The sequence below is a fragment of the Herpailurus yagouaroundi genome, unplaced genomic scaffold (assembly GCF_014898765.1).
Source record: "Herpailurus yagouaroundi ecotype Mexico unplaced genomic scaffold, PumYag 65102, whole genome shotgun sequence".
NCBI lineage: Eukaryota > Metazoa > Chordata > Mammalia > Carnivora > Felidae > Herpailurus > Herpailurus yagouaroundi.
This window is the reverse complement of record NW_024418331.1, coordinates 1-8,197: the sequence shown is the minus strand read 5'-3', so window position 1 is coordinate 8,197 and position 8,197 is coordinate 1. Positions and strand designations below refer to the sequence as shown.

The following is an 8,197-nucleotide window of genomic DNA, read 5'->3' as shown; positions in this document are numbered from 1 at the left end:
TTAAAGAGACTGTCTTTTTTCCATTGGATGTTCTTTCCTGCTTTGTCAAAGATTAATTGGCCATACATTTGTGGGTCTAGTTCTGGGGTTTCTATTCTATTCCATTGGTCTATGTGTCTGTTTTTGTGCCATGAACAATGGGGTTTTATACAGCTGACCTTTGAACAACACAGGGTTAGGGGCACCAATGCCACCCACCCCACGCAGTCAAATCCTCATAAAACTTCTGACTCCCCCAAAACTACTAGTAGTCTACTGTTAACCAGAAGCCTTAACAATAACATGGTCAATTAACACATACTCTGTATGTTATACGTATTATATACTGTATTCTTACAATAAAGTAAGCTAGAGAAAAGAAAACATTATTAAGAATATCATAAGGAAGAGAAAATGCATTAACAGTACTTATAAAGCCCACATAAAAGTGGACCCATGCAGTTCAAATCCATTTTGTTCAAGGGTCAACTGTATATATGCCCTTTCTAGACCACTTCAGAAACAAATCCAGATGGAACAAAAATGCAGGTCTTAAAATAAGCTTCATGAGGGCATAAAGACTTTGGCTGTCTTTCCAACAAATCATTTTTCAATTATAGGTAACCTATAACATCCCACAATGAATTCAAAACACTACACTTTGTAGAGTAGCCATACAGGAAATTACAAAACTCCCTTTTAAGAATGTCTCCTTATTCCTTCAAATCAAATGAAGTGTTTCCCAGGGGTATCTAGAGGAGTTTTAGAATAGTTCAGTTGATATCTCTAGATCCTCACGGAAAACAAAGCAGAACATGTGAGCTATATAAACTGAATTAAAATTATATATTCATTCCATATACTTTATCTTCCAACTCTTAAAGTGATTCTTTCATGTCAGCCACTATGTATTAATACAGAAACTGTGATTTTTATATATACAAATCAAATGATTTTCCTTTTTAGCTACAAAGTTATTACTAAATGTCTTACTATATAAAAAAATAAGTCCAACATGTTCACTCATCTTCATAAAGGAGTTCAACATCTTCATAAAGCCAAATACAAGCTGAACTTACCACTTTTTTAAAATCATCTTCTGCTTCATCAAGTTTTCCTTGTTTGAGTAATAAGTGACCTCTCTGTAATCTTGCCTAGAAAAAAGAAAGGGTGTTCTGAGAACCACGCATTACCAAATTTTCTTTAAACACAAAGAATGAAACCAAATACACTAATAAACTATTAACGAAATATTTATTTTTCCAATGCCCATTTGACTTGGCACTCTTGAGAACAATTCCTGGAACCAATGAATGTGTATAATATTTAAGCATTAAGTATGCTTCTTTAAAAATACTTTTTGTGCTATATCCCCCAAAATTGAAAATATGTATCCACACAAATCTTGTACATGGATGTTCAAATCAATAGCTAAAAAGTAGAAATCACCCAAATTCCTATCAACTAATAAATCAATAAGCAAATGTGACACACACACACACACACACACACACACACACACACACACACACACATAATGGAATATTGCTATTGTTATTCAGCATTAAAAGGAATGAAGTACTGACACGTGCTACAACATGGGTGAACCATGAAAACAATATGCTAAGTGAAAGAAGTCAGACACAAAAGGACAAATACTAAATGATTTCATTTATATGAAATGTCCAAATAGGCAAGCCCACACAGACAGAAAGAAAAGTGGTTGCCAGAGTCCAGGGCATAAATGGGGAGGGACTGCTAATGTGTACTCGATTTCTTTTGGGGGTGATAAAAATGTTCTGGAACTAGACAGTGGTGATGCCTGCACAACCTTGTGAATACACTAAAACACCACTGAATTATACACTTTAAAAAAGGATGAATTTGATGATATGTGAATTTTATCTCAATATTTTTTTTTTTTTTTTGGCCATCGTAATAACTTTTGTCACCACAAAAAAAAAGCTGTGTAATTTGGGACTTTACCAATCAAAGTTCTAGATATAATTTTGTTTTTATTAACTTTGGAAATATTCACTCTACTACAACCGAATAACACCTCTTCCCTTTTCCCATGCATCATTTTTCCCCCTCCATCTCTGGTATTCCTCTTCTCATGTGCATGATCCCATCTCTTCCAAGAATACCAACTCTCTGATGACCAATGTGACCATAAGACAGAAACCACACTGACATTCCACTAAAACTTAACACATTACTGGGGCGCCTGGGTGGCTCGGTTGGTTGAGTGTCCGACTTCAGCTCAGGTCATGATCTCGCGGTCAATGGGTTCGAGCCCCCCATCTGGCTCTGTGCTGACAGCCCAGAGCCTGGAACCTGCTTCGGATTCTGTGTCTCCCTCTCTCTCTGCCCCTCCCTCACTCACACTCTGTCTCTCTCTGTCTCAAAAACAAATAAACATTAAAAACAAAAATTAGGGGCGCCTGGGTGGTGCAGTCGGTTAAGCGTCCGACTTCAGCCAGGTCACGATCTCACGGTCCATGAGTTCGAGCCCCGCGTCGGGCTCTGGGCTGATGGCTCAGAGCCTGGAGCCTGTTTCCAGTTCTGTGTCTCCCTCTCTCTCTGCCCCTCCCCCGTTCATGCTCTGTCTCTCTCTGTCCCAAAAATAAATAAATGTTGAAAAAAAAAAAAAAAATTAAAAAAAAAAACTTAACACATTACTTTGACAGTACAAAAAATTTCCCTGATCCTCTGTTAAGCGCATCAACACACATAAAAAGGAAAACGAAGCCACTTTAACTAACTAATAATACTAGGAAAATGAACTACTCAACTTTTGTGAAAGGTTGTGCTCAGTTAGCTAGGTAAAGTAACAGATTAAAAGAAAGTCTGACACTTGGCAATTCCGTCCTAAAATAATAGTAATATTTCAAACCAAACATTCACCCATATCTAATCAGTTATCCCAAGTCCTTTTTAGATTATGGCAGGATATAAACAGTAAACGGGCTACCAAATTAATTTTGAAAGCATCTAACTTATCCCATTATTTTAAGCCATTACACTAAATGCCAAACATCAGGATATCCCATTAGACTGTAAATTCCTCCATTTCTGAAGCTTGTGTGTTGGTTGCAGGGGAGGATGCCATCTAATTCAGAACTGTGTCTACTACAAACCACTATGTAAGTGACCTATCTCCTTTTCTTTATCTTTCCTATGACAGCCTTAATTGGAACTACTGTCAGTCACCTGACAGCCTGTTAATTCAATAGCCTCTTGATCAACTGGTTACTCAGCCTCACATCTTGCCCTACACTCCCCCCAAAAACAGAGGTCTTTCTAAGCCACAAGGATGATGTCACTGCCAAGCTTCTAAAATTCACCAAATTTACCCACTGTTCCTTTTTCACACAGATCTTTGATTCCAGGGACTTTGGATTGTTCTTACGGCCCAGTCTACTACACCACAGCAGCTTCCTATGCTCCCCAGCTATGCCTAACAGGTCGATCCTCACCTTTAAAAACAAATTACCTCTTCCAAATTCCCTTAAGTTTTCTTTAAAGGAAGTTTAGATGCACTTACTGCAGTAAAATCCATCTTCAGTTCAATCACCTTAGTTAAATCAGGAAGTGCTGCTTTTGATTTGCCCATAGCTAAAAAGACAGTAGCTCTCCGATAGTAAGCAATATAGTTATCTGGGTCACCATCTGAAAATTAAAATAATAAATATTAGCTCTTGGTAATTTCCTTAAAAACACAAATCACCTGAACCATACTAGAGTTTGCAATTCCCTTAAGGCATTTAAGAGTCTTTCCATCAATAATGGGTCCAGGTGACTAGCAAGATCACTCCAAATAAATCCAGAACAGGATTGGCAAACTGTAGTCTCTGAGCCAAATCCAACCCACAGGCTTCAAGAATATCTTTTACATTTTTAAAGAGTTGTCAAAAAATAAAAATAAAAATAAATGCACAGAGACTGTATGGCTGAAAAGCTTAAATATTCATCATCTGGCTCTTTAGAGGAAATGTTTGCCAACCTCTGATCTAAAATATTAACTATATTCGACTCACAACTTTTATAAGTATGCAATTCAGTCTTTGTCTTTACTGAAATTTCCTTAAGTTAAATACTGATTGAGGAGCACCTGGGTGGCTCAGTCAGTTAAGCATCCGACTTCAGCTCAGGCCATGATCTCATGGTTCGTGAATTCGAGCCCCTGTGTCAGGCTCTGTGTGGACAGCTTAGACCCTGGAACCTACTTTAAATTCTGTGTCTCCCGTTCTCCCTGCCCTCCCCCACTCATGCTCTCTCTCTCTCTCAAAATAAACATTAAAAAAATTTTTTTTTAATACTGATTGAGAATGTGACTATGCTTTATTCAGAGTTAAGAAAATTATAGACTTCCAATTAAACTGACATATTAGGGGCCCCTGGGTGGCGCAGTCGGTTAAGCATCCGACTTCAGCCAGGTCACGATCTCGCAGTCCGTGAGTTTGAGCCCCGCATCAGGCTCTGGGCTGATGGCTCGGAGCCTGGAGCCTGTTTCCGATTCTGTGTCTCCCTCTCTCTCTGCCCCTCCCCCGTTCATGCTCTGTCTCTCTCTGTCCCAAAAATAATAAATAAAAAAAGTTGAAAAAAAAATTTTATAAACTGACATATTAAATGTACAATCTCTGTTCCCTCACAAATTCCAAATAATATGGCAGTGAAGAAATAAAGATACAAACCTTAGGACAAAGGAGGAGAATGGAAATGAGACAAGACTAAGTTACCAATATTTGAAAGAAGGAAAACAGATGGATGATTAGGTTTTTTAGCTAATTCTACTTTACTCAGTGGAAGTAAACCTTGTGCTGCCAAACAGTCCTTCTAGAAAGCAATTTTGAAATACATATGTGTGTGTGTGTATGTGTGTGTATATATAGATATAGATATAGATACATAGATATATATCTTGACCAAATCCAGCCACGTGTCTTAAACAAATATTTATTTATGCACAGTTCTATCATTATAAGATTTACAACTAAAACTCTCTGAAAGTTCTACCCCTGAAGGTCTTATCATCTGAAAAACATGACCAATGGCAATCTATGACAGGATGGTTTGTCATCATTCAAAATATGGTTTTGAGCAGTTGTTAATGGCATTAACCTACCTGAACCACTGCTGAGCAAAAGAGGACAGGAGGAGAAAGTAAAGCTATAAAACCATATATGAGAGAAGATATACAAATGGCCAAAAGCACATGAAAAGATGCTTACCATCACTAATCATTAGGGAAAGGTAAATCAAAACCACAGTGAGATACCACTTCCCATCCATTAAGATGGCTATTACAAAAACGAAGGAAGCAAGGAGAGAAAGGGAGTGAGAAAAATGGGGAACAACTGCTTAATGGGTAGAGTTTCAGTTTGGGATGATGAAAAAGCTCTGGAAATGGATGGTGATGCAGGTTGCACAAATATGTGAATGCGCTTAGTGCCACTAACCCAATACACTTAAAAATGGTCAAAATAGTAAAATTTTGTAACATACTTTTCATTATACCATTTTATTAGGATCATATTTTTGAAAAGCTATGAAAACTGGGCATTTTAACAATTAAAGAACTATTTTTTCCTCAAATCTGAAACAAAAACCAAAAACAATCCATACATCCCAGCTAAGCATCACTGAAAATTTCTTTCCTGATCAATTTTGCTCAGGAGACCAGGAAAAAAAAAGAGCATAGTCAGCCGCCTGTATATAGGGTATTTCCTACAAAATGCTATAATTAGCCTGAGGAAAAAGTAAGATATAGAGTAACTATACTTAAGAGCATAAATGATATATAATATTTTTAGGTTCAGTTTATATTTGATTTAGAATGTACAATAAATTAAAAATATGTGAGTCTGGGCAGCATAACTGGCCTGAACAATGACTTGATACCAGTCACTTTTAAGTGACTGCCTCTGAAAGTAAAAGGAAATTCACGACATGTCAACAGTAGTTATCTGGGCAGAGAGATCAGATTTTCTTCTTTATACGAAACACATTCCAAAATGTTTCATAATAAACATGGAGTGCTTTTATATTCATTAATTTAAAAAAAATTAAGTTTTCCATGACTTATTTACACTAAGCAAAAAATACTAGAAGTAACATGATTTAAGACCTGGAGTTTACATCACACATGATCATCTTCGTATGTCCAAATCCTACTCAATCTTTGAGGCACAGCTCAAATGACTCATTTGATGACACATGTGAAATATATACCTTCCATTCCCTCAATTTCCATAACATTCTATAATATAGTATACCTCTTACTGTGCCCATAACACTTATCACTCCCTCGGGTATCAATTATTTATACACACACCTCAGTCTAGAGAAAATAAAACTCCTTGAGTGAATTCACTCGAGTGTCTCCATATGACCTGGCCCAAGGTATTCAAATAAAAGGAAATGGAAACAAATTCCTGATCACCACAACAAATGCCAACACTGAGACCTGCCTAGGACAAGCAAGGGGCTAAAGTCAGTACAGACATGGCTTCTTTGGTGTTTCTTTCATTTCCACAGGACGCTGTAGTACTCAGCGGGTCCCTGGAGCTAGCCAGCTTTCCCACAGGGTCTCCTCAGCCCTACCATACCCCAGGAGCTCCTCCCTTGCTTCTGGCTTTGATTCCTGGGTCCTTCTCATTGAGAAAGCCCAAGAAACCCTTCATGTGAAGGGCTTCTGTTCTGTTTGCTTTCCCTAGTGCCATCCTGTTGTGGACAAGGAGGAAGCACGCCAACATCAGCCCTGCCACCGACCAAGAGAAACATTTCCCAGCCTCCTTATGAATATGGTCCACTTCCCATGGGTCTTGTTTCCAGAGCCAGGTCTGTAAACCCAGGGAGCAAATGTTTTGTTGTCACACTCTGTCCAGCCCAGAAGAGGTTTTTCTCAGAGGGGACAAAAGAGGAAGGGGGCTAAAGTCTCTGCTGCATTGCCCGCCCTCTGGTCCCTGCAGTCCTCCCAAGTTGGCACAGAAGGTATGACAGACACTGCCATCTTTTGCTTTTCAAAGAGTTGCTGCTTGTAGAATCTGACCTCACTGGCCCGGGTAAGCTTTCCATTTGGAGTGCTTTCCATCCAGGAGGCAAAGCAAACAAACATCTGGTCACCCAGTTCCCTTTCTCCCTGCCAGCCACCCCACGCAGGGATTCCAGAGAACAGACCTGGCTCTTAAAAAGATGTGCCTCACCAGGATATTCAGATCATTCTCCCATATGAAATCAGCAATGGCATGTTGAAAAACAGATGTCGGTTATTTTGACCTCTGTATCTAGTTCTTTCAAGAAAAAAAAAAAGAATGCTTAATGCTAGCATTGGGCAACTTATCAAGAAGGTACCTACACTTCTATTTGGGGAAAAACTGACCATTTCAGTCCATGCAGAAAAACCTCTAATGAGGATTACATATGACACAGCTTTTAAGTATTTGATTACACATATATTAAAAAATGTTTATATACAATAATCTGGAGCACTTTCATTTACTTTGTTCTTCAGTTTTTAGGTATTTTTAAGGTATGAAATCAGATTAGAGACCCATTTTATAACAATGAACCTACAAAATTGAGTAATCAAATGACAATGGCTCAACATATGAATCAAGAATCAATGTTCTGAGTGCCTGGGTGGCTCAGTCATTAAGTATCTGACTCAGGCTCGGGTCATGATCTCACAGTTCATGAGTTTGAGTCTCACACTGGCCAAGCCCTGCTTCAGGTGAGCACGAACCCTGCTTCAGGAGAGCCCCCGCTTCTCTCTCTCTTTCCTCCCCCCACCTCCCTCTGCCCCTCCTGGGATTTTCTCTCTCTGCTCCTCCTTCACTTGCTCTCTCTCTCTCAAAATAAATAAATGTGCTCTTTATTTTTTTTCTTTTTTTTTCATGTTTTCAGTGAACACCTTGTTTTGTTTCTTAATATAATTTATTGTCAAGTTAGCTAACATACAGTGCATACAGTGTGCTCTTGGTTTCAGGTATAGATTCCTGTGATCCATCGCTTACATAAAACACCCAGTGCACATCCCAACAAGCCCATCCGCAAAGCCCATCACCCATTTTCCCCTCTCCGCTGCCCCTCTCGTCAACCCTCTGTTTGTTCCCTGCATTTAAGAGTCTCTTATGGTTTGCCTCTCTCTGTTTGAAACTATTTTTTCCGACAAAGCAGGAAAGAACATCCAATGGAAAAAAGACAGTCTCTTTAA

At 38.6% G+C, this 8,197-nt stretch overlaps 1 long non-coding RNA gene across 1 annotated transcript; it reads right to left on the bottom strand.

The window, feature by feature from the left end:
- Positions 1-1,067: 1,067 nt before the first annotated feature.
- On the bottom strand, positions 1,068-3,679 carry LOC121024472 (uncharacterized). Its single transcript, XR_005787712.1, has 2 exons — positions 3,527-3,679; positions 1,068-1,133 (listed from the first exon to the last, which is right to left on the bottom strand). It is a non-coding gene; the product is annotated as an uncharacterized LOC121024472 (long non-coding RNA).
- Between the last annotated feature and the right edge of the window lie 4,518 nt (positions 3,680-8,197).